This window comes from Balaenoptera acutorostrata, chromosome 3 (genome assembly GCF_949987535.1).
Source record: "Balaenoptera acutorostrata chromosome 3, mBalAcu1.1, whole genome shotgun sequence".
Classification (NCBI taxonomy): Eukaryota; Metazoa; Chordata; class Mammalia; order Artiodactyla; family Balaenopteridae; genus Balaenoptera; species Balaenoptera acutorostrata.
The window spans coordinates 56,597,360-56,620,831 of NC_080066.1; the positions used below are offsets into that span (position 1 = coordinate 56,597,360).

Below are 23,472 nucleotides of genomic sequence, written 5' to 3' on the forward strand. Positions count from 1 at the left end.
GTTTGGCATCGGCGGAAAGGGGCTGATGGATTAGGCCTCGCTGCTGCCCTTGTTTGCTTCTCTACTTTAACTCCCGGCACAGTGTTGATGCCAAGGGGTTCATCGTGGAGTGGGGAGAGGAACGAGTGCTGAATGTAAACCTGCGTGGATTACTGATGGCTCGCACAGGAAGGTAAGGGAAGATGAGGACATGTCCTTTGTGATGTCATGGAATAGGCTATCATAATTGAGTTGCAGGTGCTGGCCTCGGCTTCCCTAGGATGTGTCATGTTCGTGATTGGCTGGCATCAGCCGCCTATGGAGGGGATGGCTTTGGCAGTTCAAGTGGATGAGGTGAGGTAGGTAACCTGTGAAGATTTGGAATCCCATTGCCAGAGGAAAGACACCCAAAGGGTGTCTTGCGAGACGTAAAGAAGATTGACATGGTGACGCGTCTGTGCTGGCCTCCTTGGAGGATGGTTAGTTATACGAACATCCCCTTTGGCCGCTTTGTTCCCTTGTTTGGGAATGTGCAAAGCGAAAGTGCTTCTCCCGGGGGGGGCATGACTCGGCTTGCGAACAGCCAGAGGTTTATCTGGAGCAGTCCTTTGGGGGGACAGAGGTGGGGGCACTGATGCGGCGCCAGGCGCACTGTCGTGGACAGCCACTCTGCCCTTTCAAGTTTCCAGGTCCCCTCGTGTGGCAAAGGTTTTCCGTTGAAAGTCTGTCTCTGGTCCTCGGGGACAGTGTCTTTGATCACTGTGAGTTCCACGGTAGTGTCACTGTGGCAGTGGAGAATCGCCAGGATGCATGGCGTGGGGTGGGTATCATCAAAGCAGACAGGCTTGCGGTGTGTCTTCCCTGCTGTTCAGTGTCTCCGTGTTCGCATGATGTCTGTGGCTTCAAGTAGAGTCAAGTTGCCCTGCAGGCAGGAGGAGGGCACTTAGGACGAGGCTGTGTCGCGTTTGAGCGTTTCCTCAGTGGTCAGGGCCGCCAAACCTACCAGTTGGAAGCTTGCCTATACGTGGCCGGGAAGGTGGCCTAATTTCCACTATGGGGTTCCAACCTGTGTCCTGGTTGCTGAAGCCCAACACTTCCCATTGAGGGCATTCCCACGGGGTCATGGAAAGTGATTTGGTCTAGTTGGCGAGATGAGGCATTTGGGCCGAAGTCCGTTAACCCCTTGAGAAGTGCCAGGCTGCATGTTGCCTTTCAGCAACTGCAGGTCGATGTCAGCCCGCCCATGGGAGGTTACCTTGCTTCCGGGAGCACTGGGAGTGACCCCAAGGGCACATCAGATGTGGTGGTAGGTGGCAAGATCTCCAGGTCCACATAGGTGTGACACCCACGGCCGGGAGGTAGGTCTCGTCCAGTGTTTGTGCTTTGGTCAGAAGGCGTGGCTGTGGGAGAGCCGGAGTCTGTGGCCTATTTCGACAGCCCTGGGGGTCAAAGTTCGCATGCGGCCTCATGAAGCTGACAGGGGTCTTTCTCCTTTCAGTTGGGGGTCCAACCAGGGGGCTGTGTATAAACTATGACGTTTACTGTTAGAGGCGTCTGCAGAGGGCCACAGGGACACCCAGAGACCAAGACGCGTATTTAGCGGCACACAGAGGAATCCACAAACGCATCCTCGTGCACAGTCACAGTCACACACGCCCACATGTGTGGATACACAAATACAGTGTCTCACACACCGACCAACGTACGTGCGTAACTTCCTTCAGTCGTGCTGTGAGACACACAATCAGGTTTGGTAAGGGATAGTGGTAGTTGGGAAGCAGGTTCCAGGCTCACGCCCAGGTTAAGTGTTCACAAAAATCATGTTCTCTGAGGACCCTGGTGCAATTCAGAAACCTGCGTGATTTCTGTCCACTTGTCAGGTGCAGTTGCAGGGTAAGGCTGGCTGTCGGCAAAGAGAAGAAGAACATCGCGTTGTCTGATGACTGGATGTGCTAAGGAGAACTGGAAAAAGTGGGGCGGGTGCACGTTGCCGAGCATGACTGTGGATATCTCAGGACGGTAGGCATTCACCCATACTAAGATGTGCCATTGGATTTTAGGTTTTCCACAGATGGGCCCAATGGTTGCAAGAGTGGATTGACTGTTGGTCTTGCTGCGTGGCCTGAGAACTGTGGATTCCCCAGGCAGTTGGAGTACTTCCAGGTCATGGCTCCTCTGCAGAGCCCCACGGCCTTCCCTTTTGTGTTCTGCAGGGTCCCAACACGTGCTTGGATCGATGATGACACCCTTGTATGCATTCCTTGGAAAATCTGAACAAAATGAGTGAGAACGCTCTACCGTCTCCTCATCGAAACTGAGGTGCAGCACGTTTCCTCTCTCGGGAGTATGGGACAGTTAGGAGTGAGGGCCAACGTCCCCTGCTGACAGGCATGCAAACACCACTAAGGGCTCCAGCATTGGAGGGGCTCCTGTCTGAGTGTCGACCATGTCCGCCCATAAGCTGGGTCATCTATGAATCCCTGGTCCCTGCTAAAAGGCCGTTGAGGGAATGCAAGAGGGCAGTCTTTCCTGCTAGTCTTCAGGGTCGGAGTGTGTTCTGGTATAGACCCAGTAAGCTTGCAGCTTGGAGAGGTGATTTTTGGACAGGATCACGCTTTGTGCATACCGCTTCCGAGGTTGATTATGGAAGCCAAAATGAGCAAGCTTCCCTGGTTGGAGCCTGGAGCCTCAGGCCAGGCCTGTGGCCCTCTCTGTTGTTGTGTTTCGCCCGGTGAGGTTCTTGACTGCCCAGTGTGGCTGGAGCAGTGAGCGGGCGTGGGTTGGAGTGGGCGATGGCGGTAGGGGGCTGATGGTTTAGGCCTCAGTGCTGCCCCTGTCAGCTCCTCTGCTGAAGTTGCCGGCACACTGTTGGCGCTAAGTGGATCTTCGTGGAGTGGGGTGTGGATCGAGTGAAGCATTTCAGCCTGGGTGGTGGCTGCTGGCCTGGAGAAAAAGGTAAGGTATCATGAGGAAAGGTCCTGTGTGATGTCGTGGGATGGGCTGACATCATTGAGTTGCAGGCGCTGGCCTCGGCTTCCCAAGAATGTGTCTTGTTCGTGATGGGCTGGCATAAGCTGCCTATGGAGCGGATGGCTTTGGCAGTTCAAGTGGGTGAGTTGAGGTAGGAAACCTGTGTAGAGTTGCGATGCTGTTGCCCGAGGAATGACACCCAAAGGGTGTCTTGCGGGAAGTAGAGAAGATCGACATGGTGAGGCGTCTGTGCTGGCCTCCTTGGAGGTAGTTGTGTTATGCGAACATCCCGTTTGGCCGCTCTGTTCCCTTGTTTGGCAATGTGTAAAGCGAAAGTGTTTCTCCCGTGGGGGAATGACGCGACCGGCCAGTGTAGCAGGCAGGCCTTTCGAACAGCCAGAGGTTTATCTGGAGCAGTCCATTGGTGGGGCAGGGATGGGGGCCCCGTTGCCATGCCTGCTGTGCTGCCGTGGCCAGCCACTGTTCCCTTTCAGGCTTCCAAGTCCCCTCGCATGGCAGAGGTCTTCCGTTGAAAGTCTGTCTGTGGTCCTCGGGGACCATGCCTTTGATCACTGTGAGTTACTCGGTAGTGTCACTGTGGCAGTGGAGAATTTCCAGGATCCATGGGGTGGGATCAGCATCAACGAAGGCGACAGGCTTGCGGTCTGTCTTCCCTGGTGATCAGTGTTCCCGTGTTCTGAAGATGTTTGTGATTTCCAGTAGGGTCGTGTCGCCCTGTGGGCTGGAGGAGGGCACGTAGGACGAGGCTCTCAAGGGTTTAAGCGTTTCCTTAGGGGTCAGGGCCGCGAACATTCAAGATGGGAGCTGCCTGAGACGTGGCTGGGAATGTGGACTAGTTTCGGCCGTGGGGATCCGACATGGGTCATGGTGGCTGAAGCCCACCACTTCCTGTGGTGGGCATTCCCACGGGTCAATGGAAAGTGATTTGGCCTAGTTGGCGAGAGGTGGCACGTGGGCCCACGTTCGTTAGCCCCTTGAGTGGTTTCAGGCTGCATCTTGGCAGTAGACAGCTGCCGGTCGGTGTCAGCCCGACCATGGGAGTTCCCTTGCTTCCGGAAGTGCTGCGAGTGACCCCAAATGCCCATCAGATGTGCTGGTAGCTGACAGAGTCTCGAGGTGCACGTAGATGTCACAGCCAAGGCCCGGAGGCAGGTCTCGTCGAGTCTCTGTGTTTTGGTCAGAAGGCGTGTCTGCGGGAGAGCGGGAGTCCGTGGACTATTTCAACAGCCCCTGGGGGTCAAAGTTTGCCTGCGGCCCCTTGAAACTGACTGGGGTCTTTCTCCTTTCACTTGGGGGTCTAACCAGGGTGCTGTGTATAAACTATTTCTTTTATTGTTGGACTCCTCTTCACAGGGCCATAGGGACACACAGAGACCAAGACGCGTTTTCAGCGGCGCACAGAGAAACCCACAAGCATGTCTGCATGCGCTGACACAGTCACACACGCCCACACACGTGAACACACACATACAGCCTCTCACACACCGGCCAACGTATGTGCCTAACTTCCTGCAGTCGTACTATCAGACATGCAGTCAATTCTCGCTAAGGGATAGAGGTCCTTGGGAAGCAGTTTCAGAACTCAAGGCCAGGTAAATGTTTTTATGGATCATGTCCTCTGAGGACACCGGTCCACTTATGAAGCCTCGGTGATTTCTGTCCACTTCTCAGGTGCAGTTGCAGGGAAAGGCTGGCCGTCGGCACAAACAAGAAGACCTTCGTGTGCTCTGATGACTGGAGGTGCTATGAAGAAGTGTAAAAAGTGAGGCGGGCCCATGTCCCCGAGCATGGTCGTGGATCACTCAGGACGGTAGGTATTCAAGCACCCCAAGATGTGCCATTAGATATTAGGTTTTCCTCAGACGGGCCCAATGGCTGCAAGTGTGGATTGATTGTTCCTCTTGCTGAGTGGCCTGAGGGCTGTGGATTCTCCAGGCTTTTGCGGTAGCCCAGGCTCATGGCTCCTGTACAGAGCCCCGCGCACACCCCGGTTGTGTTCTGCAGCGTCCCAGCATGTGCTTGGATCGATGATGACACCCTTGCATGCATTCCTTGGAAAATCTGAACCAAATGAGTGAGAACACTCTACCGTCTCCTCATCGAAACTGAGCTTCAGCACGTTTCCTCCCTCAGGGGGAGAGGACAGTTAGGAATGAGTGCCAGCATCCCCCGCCGACATGCATGCAAACACCACCAAGGACTCCAGTATTGGAGGGGCTCCTGTCTGAAGGTTGACCGTGTCTGCACATAAGCTGTGTTTCTGTGAATCCCGGGTCCCTGCTGAATGGCTGTTGAGGGAATGCGAGGGGGCAGGCTCTCCTGCTGGTCTTAAGAGTCGGAGTGTGTGCTGGTCTAGGCCCAGTTAGCTTGCAGTTGGGAGGTGAGTTTTGGCCAGGATCACGCTTCGTGCATGCCATTTTGGGGGTTGATTCTGGAAGCCAAAATGAGCAAGCGTCCCTGGTTGGTGCCTGGAACCTCAGGCCAGGCCTGTGGCCCTCCCTGTTCTTGCGTTTTTCACGGTGAGGTTCTTGAGTGCCTAGTGAGGCTGGAGCAATGGGCGGGGGTGAGCTCGGTTTGGCATCGGCGGAAAGGGGCTGATGGATTAGGCCTCGCTGCTGCCCTTGTTTGCTTCTCTACTTTAACTCCCGGCACAGTGTTGATGCCAAGGGGGTCATCGTGGAGTGGGGAGAGGAACGAGTGCTGAATGTAAACCTGCGTGGATTACTGATGGCTCGCACAGGAAGGTAAGGGAAGATGAGGACATGTCCTTTGTGATGTCATGGAATAGGCTATCATAATTGAGTTGCAGGTGCTGGCCTCGGTTTCCCTAGGATGTGGCATGTTCGTGATTGGCTGGCATCAGCCGCCTATGGAGGGGATGGCTTTGGCAGTTCAAGTGGATGAGGTGAGGTAGGTAACCTGTGAAGATTTGGAATCCCATTGCCAGAGGAAAGACACCCAAAGGGTGTCTTGCGAGACGTAAAGAAGATTGACATGGTGACGCGTCTGTGCTGTCCTCCTTGGAGGATGGTTAGTTATGCGAACATCCCCTTTGGCCGCTTTGTTCCCTTGTTTGGGAATGTGCAAAGCGAAAGTGCTTCTCCCGGGGGGGGCATGACTCGGCTTGCGAACAGCCAGAGGTTTATCTGGAGCAGTCCTTTGGGGGGACAGAGGTGGGGGCACTGATGCGGCGCCAGGCGCACTGTCGTGGACAGCCACTCTGCCCTTTCAAGTTTCCAGGTCCCCTCGTGTGGCAAAGGTTTTCCGTTGAAAGTCTGTCTCTGGTCCTCGGGGACAGTGTCTTTGATCACTGTGAGTTCCACGGTAGTGTCACTGTGGCAGTGGAGAATCGCCAGGATGCATGGCGTGGGGTGGGTATCATCAAAGCAGACAGGCTTGCGGTGTGTCTTCCCTGCTGTTCAGTGTCTCCGTGTTCGCATGATGTCTGTGGCTTCAAGTAGAGTCAAGTTGCCCTGCAGGCAGGAGGAGGGCACTTAGGACGAGGCTGTGTCGCGTTTGAGCGTTTCCTCAGTGGTCAGGGCCGCCAAACCTACCAGTTGGAAGCTTGCCTATACGTGGCCGGGAAGGTGGCCTAATTTCCACTATGGGGTTCCAACCTGTGTCCTGGTTGCTGAAGCCCAACACTTCCCATTGAGGGCATTCCCACGGGGTCATGGAAAGTGATTTGGTCTAGTTGGCGAGATGAGGCATTTGGGCCGAAGTCCGTTAACCCCTTGAGAAGTGCCAGGCTGCATGTTGCCTTTCAGCAACTGCAGGTCGAAGTCAGCCCGCCCATGGGAGGTTACCTTGCTTCCGGGAGCACTGGGAGTGACCCCAAGGGCACATCAGATGTGGTGGTAGGTGGCAAGATCTCCAGGTCCACATAGGTGTGACACCCACGGCCGGGAGGGAGGTCTCGTCCAGTGTTTGTGCTTTGGTCAGAAGGCGTGGCTGTGGGAGAGCCGGAGTCTGTGGCCTATTTCGACAGCCCTGGGGGTCAAAGTTCGCATGCGGCCTCATGAAGCTGACAGGGGTCTTTCTCCTTTCAGTTGGGGGTCCAACCAGGGGGCTGTGTATAAACTATGACGTTTACTGTTAGAGGCGTCTGCAGAGGGCCACAGGGACACCCAGAGACCAAGACGCGTATTTAGCGGCACACAGAGGAATCCACAAACGCATCCTCGTGCACAGTCACAGTCACACACGCCCACATGTGTGGATACACACATACAGTGTCTCACACACCGACCAACGTACGTGCGTAACTTCCTTCAGTCGTGCTGTGAGACACACAATCAGGTTTGGTAAGGGAGAGTGGTACTTGGGAAGCAGGTTCCAGTCTCACGCCCAGGTTAAGTGTTCACAAAAATCATGTTCTCTGAGGACCCTGGTGGAATTCAGAAACCTGCGTGATTTCTGTCCACTTGTCAGGTGCAGTTGCAGGGTAAGGCTGGCTGTCGGCAAAGAGAAGAAGAACATCGCGTTGTCTGATGACTGGATGTGCTAAGGAGAACTGGAAAAAGTGGGGCGGGTGCACGTTGCCGAGCATGACTGTGGATATCTCAGGACGGTAGGCATTCACCCATACTAAGATGTGCCATTGGATTTTAGGTTTTCCACAGATGGGCCCAATGGTTGCAAGAGTGGATTGACTGTTGGTCTTGCTGCGTGGCCTGAGAACTGTGGATTCCCCAGGCAGTTGGAGTACTTCCAGGTCATGGCTCCTCTGCAGAGCCCCACGGCCTTCCCTTTTGTGTTCTGCAGGGTCCCAACACGTGCTTGGATCGATGATGACACCCTTGTATGCATTCCTTGGAAAATCTGAACAAAATGAGTGAGAACGCTCTACCGTCTCCTCATCGAAACTGAGGTCCAGCACGTTTCCTCTCTCGGGAGTATGGGACAGTTAGGAGTGAGGGCCAACGTCCCCTGCTGACAGGCATGCAAACACCACTAAGGGCTCCAGCATTGGAAGGGCTCCTGTCTGAGTGTCGACCATGTCCGCCCATAAGCTGGGTCATCTATGAATCCCCGGTCCCTGCTAAAAGGCCGTTGAGGGAATGCAAGAGGGCAGTCTTTCCTGCTAGTCTTCAGGGTCGGAGTGTGTTCTGGTATAGACCCAGTAAGCTTGCAGCTTGGAGAGGTGATTTTTGGACAGGATCACGCTTTGTGCATGCCGCTTCCGAGGTTGATTATGGAAGCCAAAATGAGCAAGCTTCCCTGGTTGGAGCCTGGAGCCTCAGGCCAGGCCTGTGGCCCTCTCTGTTGTTGTGTTTCGCCCGGTGAGGTTCTTGACTGCCCAGTGTGGCTGGAGCAGTGAGCGGGCGTGGGTTGGAGTGGGCGATGGCGGTAGGGGGCTGATGGTTTAGGCCTCAGTGCTGCCCCTGTCAGCTCCTCTGCTGAAGTTGCCGGCACACTGTTGGCGCTAAGTGGATCTTCGTGGAGTGGGGTGTGGATCGAGTGAAGCATTTCAGCCTGGGTGGTGGCTGCTGGCCTGGAGAAAAAGGTAAGGTATCATGAGGAAAGGTCCTGTGTGATGTCGTGGGATGGGCTGACATCATTGAGTTGCAGGCGCTGGCCTCGGCTTCCCAAGAATGTGTCTTGTTCGTGATGGGCTGGCATAAGCTGCCTATGGAGCGGATGGCTTTGGCAGTTCAAGTGGGTGAGTTGAGGTAGGAAACCTGTGTAGAGTTGCGATGCTGTTGCCCGAGGAATGACACCCAAAGGGTGTCTTGCGGGAAGTAGAGAAGATCGACATGGTGAGGCGTCTGTGCTGGCCTCCTTGGAGGTAGTTGTGTTATGCGAACATCCCGTTTGGCCGCTCTGTTCCCTTGTTTGGCAATGTGTAAAGCGAAAGTGTTTCTCCCGTGGGGGAATGACGCGACCGGCCAGTGTAGCAGGCAGGCCTTTCGAACAGCCAGAGGTTTATCTGGAGCAGTCCATTGGTGGGGCAGGGATGGGGGCCCCGTTGCCATGCCTGCTGTGCTGCCGTGGCCAGCCACTGTTCCCTTTCAGGCTTCCAAGTCCCCTCGCATGGCAGAGGTCTTCCGTTGAAAGTCTGTCTGTGGTCCTCGGGGACCATGCCTTTGATCACTGTGAGTTACTCGGTAGTGTCACTGTGGCAGTGGAGAATTTCCAGGATCCATGGGGTGGGATCAGCATCAACGAAGGCGACAGGCTTGCGGTCTGTCTTCCCTGGTGATCAGTGTTCCCGTGTTCTGAAGATGTTTGTGATTTCCAGTAGGGTCGTGTCGCCCTGTGGGCTGGAGGAGGGCACGTAGGACGAGGCTCTCAAGGGTTTAAGCGTTTCCTTAGGGGTCAGGGCCGCGAACATTCAAGATGGGAGCTGCCTGAGACGTGGCTGGGAATGTGGACTAGTTTCGGCCGTGGGGATCCGACATGGGTCATGGTGGCTGAAGCCCACCACTTCCTGTGGTGGGCATTCCCACGGGTCAATGGAAAGTGATTTGGCCTAGTTGGCGAGAGGTGGCACGTGGGCCCACGTTCGTTAGCCCCTTGAGTGGTTTCAGGCTGCATCTTGGCAGTAGACAGCTGCCGGTCGGTGTCAGCCCGACCATGGGAGTTCCCTTGCTTCCGGAAGTGCTGCGAGTGACCCCAAATGCCCATCAGATGTGCTGGTAGCTGACAGAGTCTCGAGGTGCACGTAGATGTCACAGCCAAGGCCCGGAGGCAGGTCTCGTCGAGTCTCTGTGTTTTGGTCAGAAGGCGTGTCTGCGGGAGAGCGGGAGTCCGTGGACTATTTCAACAGCCCCTGGGGGTCAAAGTTTGCCTGCGGCCCCTTGAAACTGACTGGGGTCTTTCTCCTTTCACTTGGGGGTCTAACCAGGGTGCTGTGTATAAACTATTTCTTTTATTGTTGGACTCCTCTTCACAGGGCCATAGGGACACACAGAGACCAAGACGCGTTTTCAGCGGCGCACAGAGAAACCCACAAGCATGTCTGCATGCGCTGACACAGTCACACACGCCCACACACGTGAACACACACATACAGCCTCTCACACACCGGCCAACGTATGTGCCTAACTTCCTGCAGTCGTACTATCAGACATGCAGTCAATTCTCGCTAAGGGATAGAGGTCCTTGGGAAGCAGTTTCAGAACTCAAGGCCAGGTAAATGTTTTTATGGATCATGTCCTCTGAGGACACCGGTCCACTTATGAAGCCTCGGTGATTTCTGTCCACTTCTCAGGTGCAGTTGCAGGGAAAGGCTGGCCGTCGGCACAAACAAGAAGACCTTCGTGTGCTCTGATGACTGGAGGTGCTATGAAGAAGTGTAAAAAGTGAGGCGGGCCCATGTCCCCGAGCATGGTCGTGGATCACTCAGGACGGTAGGTATTCAAGCACCCCAAGATGTGCCATTAGATATTAGGTTTTCCTCAGACGGGCCCAATGGCTGCAAGTGTGGATTGATTGTTCCTCTTGCTGAGTGGCCTGAGGGCTGTGGATTCTCCAGGCTTTTGCGGTAGCCCAGGCTCATGGCTCCTGTACAGAGCCCCGCGCACACCCCGGTTGTGTTCTGCAGCGTCCCAGCATGTGCTTGGATCGATGATGACACCCTTGCATGCATTCCTTGGAAAATCTGAACCAAATGAGTGAGAACACTCTACCGTCTCCTCATCGAAACTGAGCTTCAGCACGTTTCCTCCCTCAGGGGGAGAGGACAGTTAGGAATGAGTGCCAGCATCCCCCGCCGACATGCATGCAAACACCACCAAGGACTCCAGTATTGGAGGGGCTCCTGTCTGAAGGTTGACCGTGTCTGCACATAAGCTGTGTTTCTGTGAATCCCGGGTCCCTGCTGAATGGCTGTTGAGGGAATGCGAGGGGGCAGGCTCTCCTGCTGGTCTTAAGAGTCGGAGTGTGTGCTGGTCTAGGCCCAGTTAGCTTGCAGTTGGGAGGTGAGTTTTGGCCAGGATCACGCTTCGTGCATGCCATTTTGGGGGTTGATTCTGGAAGCCAAAATGAGCAAGCGTCCCTGGTTGGTGCCTGGAACCTCAGGCCAGGCCTGTGGCCCTCCCTGTTCTTGCGTTTTTCACGGTGAGGTTCTTGAGTGCCTAGTGAGGCTGGAGCAATGGGCGGGGGTGAGCTCGGTTTGGCATCGGCGGAAAGGGGCTGATGGATTAGGCCTCGCTGCTGCCCTTGTTTGCTTCTCTACTTTAACTCCCGGCACAGTGTTGATGCCAAGGGGGTCATCGTGGAGTGGGGAGAGGAACGAGTGCTGAATGTAAACCTGCGTGGATTACTGATGGCTCGCACAGGAAGGTAAGGGAAGATGAGGACATGTCCTTTGTGATGTCATGGAATAGGCTATCATAATTGAGTTGCAGGTGCTGGCCTCGGTTTCCCTAGGATGTGGCATGTTCGTGATTGGCTGGCATCAGCCGCCTATGGAGGGGATGGCTTTGGCAGTTCAAGTGGATGAGGTGAGGTAGGTAACCTGTGAAGATTTGGAATCCCATTGCCAGAGGAAAGACACCCAAAGGGTGTCTTGCGAGACGTAAAGAAGATTGACATGGTGACGCGTCTGTGCTGTCCTCCTTGGAGGATGGTTAGTTATGCGAACATCCCCTTTGGCCGCTTTGTTCCCTTGTTTGGGAATGTGCAAAGCGAAAGTGCTTCTCCCGGGGGGGGCATGACTCGGCTTGCGAACAGCCAGAGGTTTATCTGGAGCAGTCCTTTGGGGGGACAGAGGTGGGGGCACTGATGCGGCGCCAGGCGCACTGTCGTGGACAGCCACTCTGCCCTTTCAAGTTTCCAGGTCCCCTCGTGTGGCAAAGGTTTTCCGTTGAAAGTCTGTCTCTGGTCCTCGGGGACAGTGTCTTTGATCACTGTGAGTTCCACGGTAGTGTCACTGTGGCAGTGGAGAATCGCCAGGATGCATGGCGTGGGGTGGGTATCATCAAAGCAGACAGGCTTGCGGTGTGTCTTCCCTGCTGTTCAGTGTCTCCGTGTTCGCATGATGTCTGTGGCTTCAAGTAGAGTCAAGTTGCCCTGCAGGCAGGAGGAGGGCACTTAGGACGAGGCTGTGTCGCGTTTGAGCGTTTCCTCAGTGGTCAGGGCCGCCAAACCTACCAGTTGGAAGCTTGCCTATACGTGGCCGGGAAGGTGGCCTAATTTCCACTATGGGGTTCCAACCTGTGTCCTGGTTGCTGAAGCCCAACACTTCCCATTGAGGGCATTCCCACGGGGTCATGGAAAGTGATTTGGTCTAGTTGGCGAGATGAGGCATTTGGGCCGAAGTCCGTTAACCCCTTGAGAAGTGCCAGGCTGCATGTTGCCTTTCAGCAACTGCAGGTCGAAGTCAGCCCGCCCATGGGAGGTTACCTTGCTTCCGGGAGCACTGGGAGTGACCCCAAGGGCACATCAGATGTGGTGGTAGGTGGCAAGATCTCCAGGTCCACATAGGTGTGACACCCACGGCCGGGAGGGAGGTCTCGTCCAGTGTTTGTGCTTTGGTCAGAAGGCGTGGCTGTGGGAGAGCCGGAGTCTGTGGCCTATTTCGACAGCCCTGGGGGTCAAAGTTCGCATGCGGCCTCATGAAGCTGACAGGGGTCTTTCTCCTTTCAGTTGGGGGTCCAACCAGGGGGCTGTGTATAAACTATGACGTTTACTGTTAGAGGCGTCTGCAGAGGGCCACAGGGACACCCAGAGACCAAGACGCGTATTTAGCGGCACACAGAGGAATCCACAAACGCATCCTCGTGCACAGTCACAGTCACACACGCCCACATGTGTGGATACACACATACAGTGTCTCACACACCGACCAACGTACGTGCGTAACTTCCTTCAGTCGTGCTGTGAGACACACAATCAGGTTTGGTAAGGGAGAGTGGTACTTGGGAAGCAGGTTCCAGTCTCACGCCCAGGTTAAGTGTTCACAAAAATCATGTTCTCTGAGGACCCTGGTGGAATTCAGAAACCTGCGTGATTTCTGTCCACTTGTCAGGTGCAGTTGCAGGGTAAGGCTGGCTGTCGGCAAAGAGAAGAAGAACATCGCGTTGTCTGATGACTGGATGTGCTAAGGAGAACTGGAAAAAGTGGGGCGGGTGCACGTTGCCGAGCATGACTGTGGATATCTCAGGACGGTAGGCATTCACCCATACTAAGATGTGCCATTGGATTTTAGGTTTTCCACAGATGGGCCCAATGGTTGCAAGAGTGGATTGACTGTTGGTCTTGCTGCGTGGCCTGAGAACTGTGGATTCCCCAGGCAGTTGGAGTACTTCCAGGTCATGGCTCCTCTGCAGAGCCCCACGGCCTTCCCTTTTGTGTTCTGCAGGGTCCCAACACGTGCTTGGATCGATGATGACACCCTTGTATGCATTCCTTGGAAAATCTGAACAAAATGAGTGAGAACGCTCTACCGTCTCCTCATCGAAACTGAGGTCCAGCACGTTTCCTCTCTCGGGAGTATGGGACAGTTAGGAGTGAGGGCCAACGTCCCCTGCTGACAGGCATGCAAACACCACTAAGGGCTCCAGCATTGGAAGGGCTCCTGTCTGAGTGTCGACCATGTCCGCCCATAAGCTGGGTCATCTATGAATCCCCGGTCCCTGCTAAAAGGCCGTTGAGGGAATGCAAGAGGGCAGTCTTTCCTGCTAGTCTTCAGGGTCGGAGTGTGTTCTGGTATAGACCCAGTAAGCTTGCAGCTTGGAGAGGTGATTTTTGGACAGGATCACGCTTTGTGCATGCCGCTTCCGAGGTTGATTATGGAAGCCAAAATGAGCAAGCTTCCCTGGTTGGAGCCTGGAGCCTCAGGCCAGGCCTGTGGCCCTCTCTGTTGTTGTGTTTCGCCCGGTGAGGTTCTTGACTGCCCAGTGTGGCTGGAGCAGTGAGCGGGCGTGGGTTGGAGTGGGCGATGGCGGTAGGGGGCTGATGGTTTAGGCCTCAGTGCTGCCCCTGTCAGCTCCTCTGCTGAAGTTGCCGGCACACTGTTGGCGCTAAGTGGATCTTCGTGGAGTGGGGTGTGGATCGAGTGAAGCATTTCAGCCTGGGTGGTGGCTGCTGGCCTGGAGAAAAAGGTAAGGTATCATGAGGAAAGGTCCTGTGTGATGTCGTGGGATGGGCTGACATCATTGAGTTGCAGGCGCTGGCCTCGGCTTCCCAAGAATGTGTCTTGTTCGTGATGGGCTGGCATAAGCTGCCTATGGAGCGGATGGCTTTGGCAGTTCAAGTGGGTGAGTTGAGGTAGGAAACCTGTGTAGAGTTGCGATGCTGTTGCCCGAGGAATGACACCCAAAGGGTGTCTTGCGGGAAGTAGAGAAGATCGACATGGTGAGGCGTCTGTGCTGGCCTCCTTGGAGGTAGTTGTGTTATGCGAACATCCCCTTTGGCCGCTCTGTTCCCTTGTTTGGCAGTGTGTAAAGCGAAAGTGTTTCTCCCGTGGGGGAATGACGCGACCGGCCAGTGTAGCAGGCAGGCCTTTCGAACAGCCAGAGGTTTATCTGGAGCAGTCCATTGGTGGGGCAGGGATGGGGGCCCCGTTGCCATGCCTGCTGTGCTGCCATGGCCAGCCACTGTTCCCTTTCAGGCTTCCAAGTCCCCTCGCATGGCAGAGGTCTTCCGTTGAATGTTTGTCTGTGGTCCTCGGGGACCATGCCTTTGATCACTGTGAGTTACTCGGTAGTGTCACTGTGGCAGTGGAGAATTTCCAGGATGCATGGGGTGGGATCAGCATCAACGAAGGAGACAGGCTTGTGGTCTGTCTTCCCTGGTGTTCAGTGTTCCCGTGTTCTGAAGATATTTGTGGTTTCCAGTAGGGTCGTGTCGCCCTGTGGGCTGGAGGAGGGCACGTAGGACGAGGCTCTCAAGGGTTTAAGCGTTTCCTTAGGGGTCAGGGCCGGGAACATTCAAGATGGGAGCTGCCTGAGACGTGGCTGGGAATGTGGACTAGTTTCGGCTGTGGGGATCCGACATGGGTCATGGTGGCTGAAGCCCACCACTTCCTGTGGTGGGCATTCCCACGGGTCAATGGAAAGTGATTAGGCCTAGTTGGCGAGAGGTGGCACGTGGGCCCACGTTCGTTAGCCCCTTGAGTGGTTTCAGGCTGCATCTTGGCAGTAGACAGCTGCCGGTCGGTGTCAGCCCGACCATGGGAGTTCCCTTGCTTCCGGAAGTGCTGCGAGTGACCCCAAATGCCCATCAGATGTGCTGGTAGCTGACAGAGTCTCGAGGTGCACGTAGATGTCACAGCCAAGGCCCGGAGGCAGGTCTCGTCGAGTCTCTGTGTTTTGGTCAGAAGGCGTGTCTGCGGGAGAGCGGGAGTCCGTGGACTATTTCAACAGCCCCTGGGGGTCAAAGTTTGCCTGCGGCCCCTTGAAACTGACTGGGGTCTTTCTCCTTTCACTTGGGGGTCTAACCAGGGTGCTGTGTATAAACTATTTCTTTTATTGTTGGACTCCTCTTCACAGGGCCATAGGGACACACAGAGACCAAGACGCGTTTTCAGCGGCGCACAGAGAAACCCACAATCATGTCTGCATGCGCTGACACAGTCACACACGCCCACACACGTGAACACACACATACAGCCTCTCACACACCGGCCAACGTATGTGCCTAACTTCCTGCAGTCGTACTATCAGACATGCAGTCAATTCTTGCTAAGGGATAGAGGTCCTTGGGAAGCAGTTTCAGAACTCAAGGCCAGGTAAATGTTTTTATGGATCATGTCCTCTGAGGACACCGGTCCACTTATGAAGCCTCGGTGATTTCTGTCCACTTCTCAGGTGCAGTTGCAGGGAAAGGCTGGCCGTCGGCACAAACAAGAAGACCTTCGTGTGCTCTGATGCCTGGAGGTGCTATGAAGAACTGTAAAAAGTGAGGCGGGCCCATGTCCCCGAGCATGGTCGTGGATCACTCAGGACGGTAGGTATTCAAGCACCCCAAGATGTGCCATTAGATATTAGGTTTTCCTCAGACGGGCCCAATGGCTGCAAGTGTGGATTGATTGTTCCTCTTGCTGAGTGGCCTGAGGGCTGTGGATTCTCCAGGCTTTTGCGGTAGCCCAGGCTCATGGCTCCTGTACAGAGCCCCGCGCACACCCCGGTTGTGTTCTGCAGCGTCCCAGCATGTGCTTGGATCGATGATGACACCCTTGCATGCATTCCTTGGAAAATCTGAACCAAATGAGTGAGAACACTCTACCGTCTCCTCATCGAAACTGAGCTTCAGCACGTTTCCTCCCTCAGGGGGAGAGGACAGTTAGGAATGAGTGCCAGCATCCCCCGCCGACATGCATGCAAACACCACCAAGGACTCCAGTATTGGAGGGGCTCCTGTCTGAAGGTTGACCGTGTCTGCACATAAGCTGTGTTTCTGTGAATCCCGGGTCCCTGCTGAATGGCTGTTGAGGGAATGCGAGGGGGCAGGCTCTCCTGCTGGTCTTAAGAGTCGGAGTGTGTGCTGGTCTAGGCCCAGTTAGCTTGCAGTTGGGAGGTGAGTTTTGGCCAGGATCACGCTTCGTGCATGCCATTTTGGGGGTTGATTCTGGAAGCCAAAATGAGCAAGCGTCCCTGGTTGGTGCCTGGAACCTCAGGCCAGGCCTGTGGCCCTCCCTGTTCTTGCGTTTTTCACGGTGAGGTTCTTGAGTGCCTAGTGAGGCTGGAGCAATGGGCGGGGGTGAGCTCGGTTTGGCATCGGCGGAAAGGGGCTGATGGATTAGGCCTCGCTGCTGCCCTTGTTTGCTTCTCTACTTTAACTCCCGGCACAGTGTTGATGCCAAGGGGTTCATCGTGGAGTGGGGAGAGGAACGAGTGCTGAATGTAAACCTGCGTGGATTACTGATGGCTCGCACAGGAAGGTAAGGGAAGATGAGGACATGTCCTTTGTGATGTCATGGAATAGGCTATCATAATTGAGTTGCAGGTGCTGGCCTCGGCTTCCCTAGGATGTGTCATGTTCGTGATTGGCTGGCATCAGCCGCCTATGGAGGGGATGGCTTTGGCAGTTCAAGTGGATGAGGTGAGGTAGGTAACCTGTGAAGATTTGGAATCCCATTGCCAGAGGAAAGACACCCAAAGGGTGTCTTGCGAGACGTAAAGAAGATTGACATGGTGACGCGTCTGTGCTGGCCACCTTGGAGGATGTTTAGTTATGCGAACATCCCCTTTGGCCGCTTTGTTCCCTTGTTTGGGAATGTGCAAAGCGAAAGTGCTTCTCCCGGGTGGGGCATGACTCGGCTTGCGAACAGCCAGAGGTTTATCTGGAGCAGTCCTTTGGGGGGACAGAGTTGGGGGCACTGATGCGGCGCCAGGCGCACTGTCGTGGACAGCCACTCTGCCCTTTCAAGTTTCCAGGTCCCCTCGTGTGGCAAAGGTTTTCCATTGAAAGTCTGTCTCTGGTCCTCGGGGACAGTGTCTTTGATCACTGTGAGTTCCACGGTAGTGTCACTGTGGCAGTGGAGAATCGCCAGGATGCATGGCGTGGGGTGGGTATCATCAAAGCAGACAGGCTTGCGGTGTGTCTTCCCTGCTGTTCAGTGTCTCCGTGTTCGCATGATGTCTGTGGCTTCAAGTAGAGTCAAGTTGCCCTGCAGGCAGGAGGAGGGCACTTAGGACGAGGCTGTGTCGCGTTTGAGCGTTTCCTCAGTGGTCAGGGCCGCCAAACCTACCAGTTGGAAGCTTGCCTATACGTGGCCGGGAAGGTGGCCTAATTTCCACTATGGGGTTCCAACCTGTGTCCTGGTTGCTGAAACCCAACACTTCCCATTGAGGGCATTCCCACGGGGTCATGGAAAGTGATTTGGTCTAGTTGGCGAGATGAGGCATTTGGGCCGAAGTCCGTTAACCCCTTGAGAAGTGCCAGGCTGCATGTTGCCTTTCAGCAACTGCAGGTCGGTGTCAGCCCGCCCATGGGAGGTTACCTTGCTTCCGGGAGCACTGGGAGTGACCCCAAGGGCACATCAGGTGTGGTGGTAGGTGGCAAGATCTCCAGGTCCACATAGGTGTGACACCCACGGCCGGGAGGGAGGTCTCGTCCAGTGTTTGTGCTTTGGTCAGAAGGCGTGGCTGTGGGAGAGACGGAGTCTGTGGCCTATTTCGACAGCCCTGGGGGTCAAAGTTCGCATGCGGCCTCATGAAGCTGACAGAGGTCTTTCTCCTTTCAGTTGGGTCCAACCAGGGGGCTGTGTATAAACTATGACGTTTACTGTTAGAGGCGTCTGCAGAGGGCCACAGGGACACCCAGAGACCAAGACGCGTATTTAGCGGCACACACAGGAATCCACAAACGCCTCCTCGTGCACAGTCACACACGCCCACATGTGTGAATACACACATACAGCGTCTCACACACCGATCAACGTACGTGCGTAACTTCCTTCAGTCGTGCTGTGAGACACACAATCAGTTTTCGGTAAGGGATAGTGGTAGTTGGGAAGCAGGTTCCAGGCTCACGCCCAGGTTAAGTGTTCACAAAAATCATGTTCTCTGAGGACCCTGGTGCAATTCAGAAACCTGCGTGATTTCTGTCCACTTCTCAGGTGCAGTTGCAGGGTAAGGCTGGCTGTCGTCAAAGAGAAGAAGAACTTCGCGTTGTCTGATGACTGGATGTGCTAAGGAGAACTGGAAAAAGTGGGGTGGGTGCACGTTGCCGAGCGTGTCTGTAGATATCTCAGGACGGTAGGCATTCACCCATACTAAGATGTGCCATTGGATATTAGGTTTTCCACAGATGGGCCCAATGGTTGCAAGAGTGGATTGATTGTTGGTCTTGCTGCGTGGCCTGAGAACTGTGGATTCCCCAGGCAGTTGGAGTACTTCCAGGTCATGGCTCCTCTGCAGAGCCCCACGGCCTTCCCTTTTGTGTTCTGCAGCGTCCCAGCACGTGCTTGGATCGATGATGACACCCTTATATGCATTCCTTGGAAAATCTAAACAAAATGAGTGAGAACGCTCTACCGTCTCCTCATCGAAACTGAGGTGCAGCACGTTTCCTCTCTCGGGAGTATGGGACAGTTAGGAGTGAGGGCCAACGTCCCCTGCTGACAGGCATTCAAACACCACTAAGGGCTCCAGCATTGGAGGGGCTCCTGTCTGAGGGTCGAACATGTCCGCCCATAAGCTGGGTCATCTATGAATCCCCGGTCCCTGCTAATAGGCCGTTGAGGGAATGCAAGAAGGCAGGCTTTCCTGCTAGTCTTCAGGGTCGGAGTGTGTTCTGGTATAGACCCAGTAAGCTTGCAGCTTGGAGAGGTGATTTTTGGACAGGATCACGCTTTGTGCATGCCGCTTCCGAGGTTGATTATGGAAGCCAAAATGAGCAAGCTTCCCTGGTTGGAGCTTGGAGCCTCAGGCCAGGCCTGTGGCCCTCTCTGTTGTTGTGTTTCACCCGGTGAGGTTCTTGACTGCCCAGTGTGGCTGGAGCAGTGGGCGGGCGTGGGTTGGAGTGGGCGATGGCGGAAGGGGGCTGATGGTTTAGGCCTCAGTGCTGCCCCTGTCAGCTCCTCTGCTGAAGTTGCCGGCACACTGTTGGCGCTAAGTGGATCTTCGTGGAGTGGGGTGTGGATCGAGTGAAGCATTTCAGCCTGGGTGGTGGCTGCTGGCCTGGAGAAAAATGTAAGGTATCATGAGGAAAGGTCCTGTGTGATGTCGTGTGATGGGCTGTCATCATTGGGTTGCAGGCTCTGGCCTCGGCTTCCCAAGAATGTGTCTTGTTCGTGATGGGCTGGCATAAGCTGCCTATGGAGCGGATGGCTTTGGCAGTTCAAGTGGGTGAGTTGAGGTCGGTAACCTGTGTAGAGTTGCGATCCCGTTGCCCGAGGAATGACACCCCAAGGGTGTCTTGCAGGAAGTAGAGAAGATCGAAATGGTGAGGCGTCTGTGCTGGCCACCTTGGAGGTAGTTGAGTTATGCGAACATCCCCTATGGCCGCTCTGTTCCCTGTTTGGCAATGTGTAAAGCGAAAGTGTTTCTCCCGTGGGGGAATGATGCAACCGGCCAGTGTAGCAGGCAGGCCTTTCGAACAGCCAGAGGTTTATCTGGAGCAGTCCATTGGTGGAGCAGGGATGGGGTCCCCGTTGTCATGCCTGCTGTGCTGCCGTGGCCAGCCACTGTTCCCTTTCAGGCTTCCAAGTCCCCTCGCATGGCAGAGGTCTTCTGTTGAAAGTCTGTCTGTGGTCCTCGGGGACCATGCCTTTGATCACTGTGAGTTACTCGGTAGTGTCACTGTGGCAGTGGAGAATTTCCAGGATCCATGGGGTGGGATCAGCATCAACGAAGGCGACAGGCTTGCGGTCTGTCTTCCCTGGTGATCAGTGTTCCCGTGTTCTGAAGATGTTTGTGATTTCCAGTAGGGTCGTGTCGCCCTGTGGGCTGGAGGAGGGCACGTAGGACGAGGCTCTCAAGGGTTTAAGCGTTTCCTTAGGGGTCAGGGCCGTGAATATTCAAGATGTGAGCTGCCTGAGACGTGGCTGGGAATGTGGACTAGTTTCCGCCATGGGGATCCGACAAGGGTCATGGTGGCTGAAGCCCACCACTTCCTGTGGTGGGCATTCCCACGGGTCAATGGAAAGTGATTAGGCCTAGTTGGCGAGAGGTGGCACGTGGGCCCACGTTCGTTAGCCCCTTGAGTGGTTTCAGGCTGCATCTTGGCAGTAGACAGCTGCCGGTCGGTGTCAGCCCGACCATGGGAGTTCCCTTGCTTCCGGAAGTGCTGCGAGTGACCCCAAATGCCCATCAGATGTGCTGGTAGCTGACAGAGTCTCGAGGTGCACGTAGATGTCACAGCCAAGGCCCGGAGGCAGGTCTCGTCGAGTCTCTGTGTTTTGGTCAGAAGGCGTGTCTGCGGGAGAGCGGGAGTCCGTGGACTATTTCAACAGCCCCTGGGGGTCAAAGTTTGCCTGCGGCCCCTTGAAACTGACTGGGGTCTTTCTCCTTTCACTTGGGGGTCTAACCAGGGTGCTGTGTATAAACTATTTCTTTTATTGTTGGACTCCTCTTCACAGGGCCATAGGGACACACAGAGACCAAGACGCGTTTTCAGCGGCGCACAGAGAAACCCACAATCATGTCTGCATGCGCTGACACAGTCACACACGCCCACACACGTGAACACACACATACAGCCTCTCACACACCGGCCAACGTATGTGCCTAACTTCCTGCAGTCGTACTATCAGACATGCAGTCAATTCTTGCTAAGGGATAGAGGTCCTTGGGAAGCAGTTTCAGAACTCAAGGCCAGGTAAATGTTTTTATGGATCATGTCCTCTGAGGACACCGGTCCACTTATGAAGCCTCGGTGATTTCTGTCCACTTCTCAGGTGCAGTTGCAGGGAAAGGCTGGCCGTCGGCACAAACAAGAAGACCTTCGTGTGCTCTGATGCCTGGAGGTGCTATGAAGAACTGTAAAAAGTGAGGCGGGCCCATGTCCCCGAGCATGGTCGTGGATCACTCAGGACGGTAGGTATTCAAGCACCCCAAGATGTGCCATTAGATATTAGGTTTTCCTCAGACGGGCCCAATGGCTGCAAGTGTGGATTGATTGTTCCTCTTGCTGAGTGGCCTGAGGGCTGTGGATTCTCCAGGCTTTTGCGGTAGCCCAGGCTCATGGCTCCTGTACAGAGCCCCGCGCACACCCCGGTTGTGTTCTGCAGCGTCCCAGCATGTGCTTGGATCGATGATGACACCCTTGCATGCATTCCTTGGAAAATCTGAACCAAATGAGTGAGAACACTCTACCGTCTCCTCATCGAAACTGAGCTTCAGCACGTTTCCTCCCTCAGGGGGAGAGGACAGTTAGGAATGAGTGCCAGCATCCCCCGCCGACATGCATGCAAACACCACCAAGGACTCCAGTATTGGAGGGGCTCCTGTCTGAAGGTTGACCGTGTCTGCACATAAGCTGTGTTTCTGTGAATCCCGGGTCCCTGCTGAATGGCTGTTGAGGGAATGCGAGGGGGCAGGCTCTCCTGCTGGTCTTAAGAGTCGGAGTGTGTGCTGGTCTAGGCCCAGTTAGCTTGCAGTTGGGAGGTGAGTTTTGGCCAGGATCACGCTTCGTGCATGCCATTTTGGGGGTTGATTCTGGAAGCCAAAATGAGCAAGCGTCCCTGGTTGGTGCCTGGAACCTCAGGCCAGGCCTGTGGCCCTCCCTGTTCTTGCGTTTTTCACGGTGAGGTTCTTGAGTGCCTAGTGAGGCTGGAGCAATGGGCGGGGGTGAGCTCGGTTTGGCATCGGCGGAAAGGGGCTGATGGATTAGGCCTCGCTGCTGCCCTTGTTTGCTTCTCTACTTTAACTCCCGGCACAGTGTTGATGCCAAGGGGTTCATCGTGGAGTGGGGAGAGGAACGAGTGCTGAATGTAAACCTGCGTGGATTACTGATGGCTCGCACAGGAAGGTAAGGGAAGATGAGGACATGTCCTTTGTGATGTCATGGAATAGGCTATCATAATTGAGTTGCAGGTGCTGGCCTCGGCTTCCCTAGGATGTGTCATGTTCGTGATTGGCTGGCATCAGCCGCCTATGGAGGGGATGGCTTTGGCAGTTCAAGTGGATGAGGTGAGGTAGGTAACCTGTGAAGATTTGGAATCCCATTGCCAGAGGAAAGACACCCAAAGGGTGTCTTGCGAGACGTAAAGAAGATTGACATGGTGACGCGTCTGTGCTGGCCTCCTTGGAGGATGGTTAGTTATGCGAACATCCCCTTTGGCCGCTTTGTTCCCTTGTTTGGGAATGTGCAAAGCGAAAGTGCTTCTCCCGGGGGGGGCATGACTCGGCTTGCGAACAGCCAGAGGTTTATCTGGAGCAGTCCTTTGGGGGGACAGAGGTGGGGGCACTGATGCGGCGCCAGGCGCACTGTCGTGGACAGCCACTCTGCCCTTTCAAGTTTCCAGGTCCCCTCGTGTGGCAAAGGTTTTCCATTGAAAGTCTGTCTCTGGTCCTCGGGGACAGTGTCTTTGATCACTGTGAGTTCCACGGTAGTGTCACTGTGGCAGTGGAGAATCGCCAGGATGCATGGCGTGGGGTGGGTATCATCAAAGCAGACAGGCTTGCGGTGTGTCTTCCCTGCTGTTCAGTGTCTCCGTGTTCGCATGATGTCTGTGGCTTCAAGTAGAGTCAAGTTGCCCTGCAGGCAGGAGGAGGGCACTTAGGACGAGGCTGTGTCGTGTTTGAGCGTTTCCTCAGTGGTCAGGGCCGCCAAACCTACCAGTTGGAAGCTTGCCTATACGTGGCCGGGAAGGTGGCCTAATTTCCACTATGGGGTTCCAACCTGTGTCCTGGTTGCTGAAGCCCAACACTTCCCATTGAGGGCATTCCCCCGGGGTCATGGAAAGTGATTTGGTCTAGTTGGCGAGATGAGGCATTTGGGCCGAAGTCCGTTAACCCCTTGAGAAGTGCCAGGCTGCATGTTGCCTTTCAGCAACTGCAGGTCGGTGTCAGCCCGCCCATGGGAGGTTACCTTGCTTCCGGGAGCACTGGGAGTGACCCCAAGGGCACATCAGGTGTGGTGGTAGGTGGCAAGATCTCCAGGTCCACA

The 23,472-nt window shown here is 55.0% G+C and overlaps 8 non-coding genes across 8 annotated transcripts; all 8 read left to right on the forward strand.

The window, feature by feature from the left end:
• The first annotated feature begins 2,209 nt into the window (after positions 1–2,209).
• LOC130707864 (small nucleolar RNA SNORD116) lies at positions 2,210–2,302 on the forward strand. Its single transcript, XR_009007893.1, has one exon. It is a non-coding gene; the product is annotated as a small nucleolar RNA SNORD116 (small nucleolar RNA).
• Positions 2,303–4,991: 2,689 nt separating this feature from the next.
• LOC114237575 (small nucleolar RNA SNORD116) lies at positions 4,992–5,084 on the forward strand. Its single transcript, XR_003623107.2, has one exon. It is a non-coding gene; the product is annotated as a small nucleolar RNA SNORD116 (small nucleolar RNA).
• A 2,667-nt stretch (positions 5,085–7,751) lies between these two features.
• Positions 7,752–7,844, forward strand: LOC130707855 (small nucleolar RNA SNORD116). Its single transcript, XR_009007884.1, has one exon. It is a non-coding gene; the product is annotated as a small nucleolar RNA SNORD116 (small nucleolar RNA).
• Positions 7,845–10,533: 2,689 nt separating this feature from the next.
• LOC130707958 (small nucleolar RNA SNORD116) lies at positions 10,534–10,626 on the forward strand. Its single transcript, XR_009007988.1, has one exon. It is a non-coding gene; the product is annotated as a small nucleolar RNA SNORD116 (small nucleolar RNA).
• A 2,667-nt stretch (positions 10,627–13,293) lies between these two features.
• LOC130707856 (small nucleolar RNA SNORD116) lies at positions 13,294–13,386 on the forward strand. The gene has a single exon (XR_009007885.1). It is a non-coding gene; the product is annotated as a small nucleolar RNA SNORD116 (small nucleolar RNA).
• A 2,689-nt stretch (positions 13,387–16,075) lies between these two features.
• Positions 16,076–16,168, forward strand: LOC130707959 (small nucleolar RNA SNORD116). The gene has a single exon (XR_009007989.1). It is a non-coding gene; the product is annotated as a small nucleolar RNA SNORD116 (small nucleolar RNA).
• A 2,660-nt stretch (positions 16,169–18,828) lies between these two features.
• LOC130707905 (small nucleolar RNA SNORD116) lies at positions 18,829–18,921 on the forward strand. The gene has a single exon (XR_009007934.1). It is a non-coding gene; the product is annotated as a small nucleolar RNA SNORD116 (small nucleolar RNA).
• A 2,688-nt stretch (positions 18,922–21,609) lies between these two features.
• LOC130707960 (small nucleolar RNA SNORD116) lies at positions 21,610–21,702 on the forward strand. The gene has a single exon (XR_009007990.1). It is a non-coding gene; the product is annotated as a small nucleolar RNA SNORD116 (small nucleolar RNA).
• The last annotated feature ends 1,770 nt before the right edge of the window (positions 21,703–23,472 follow it).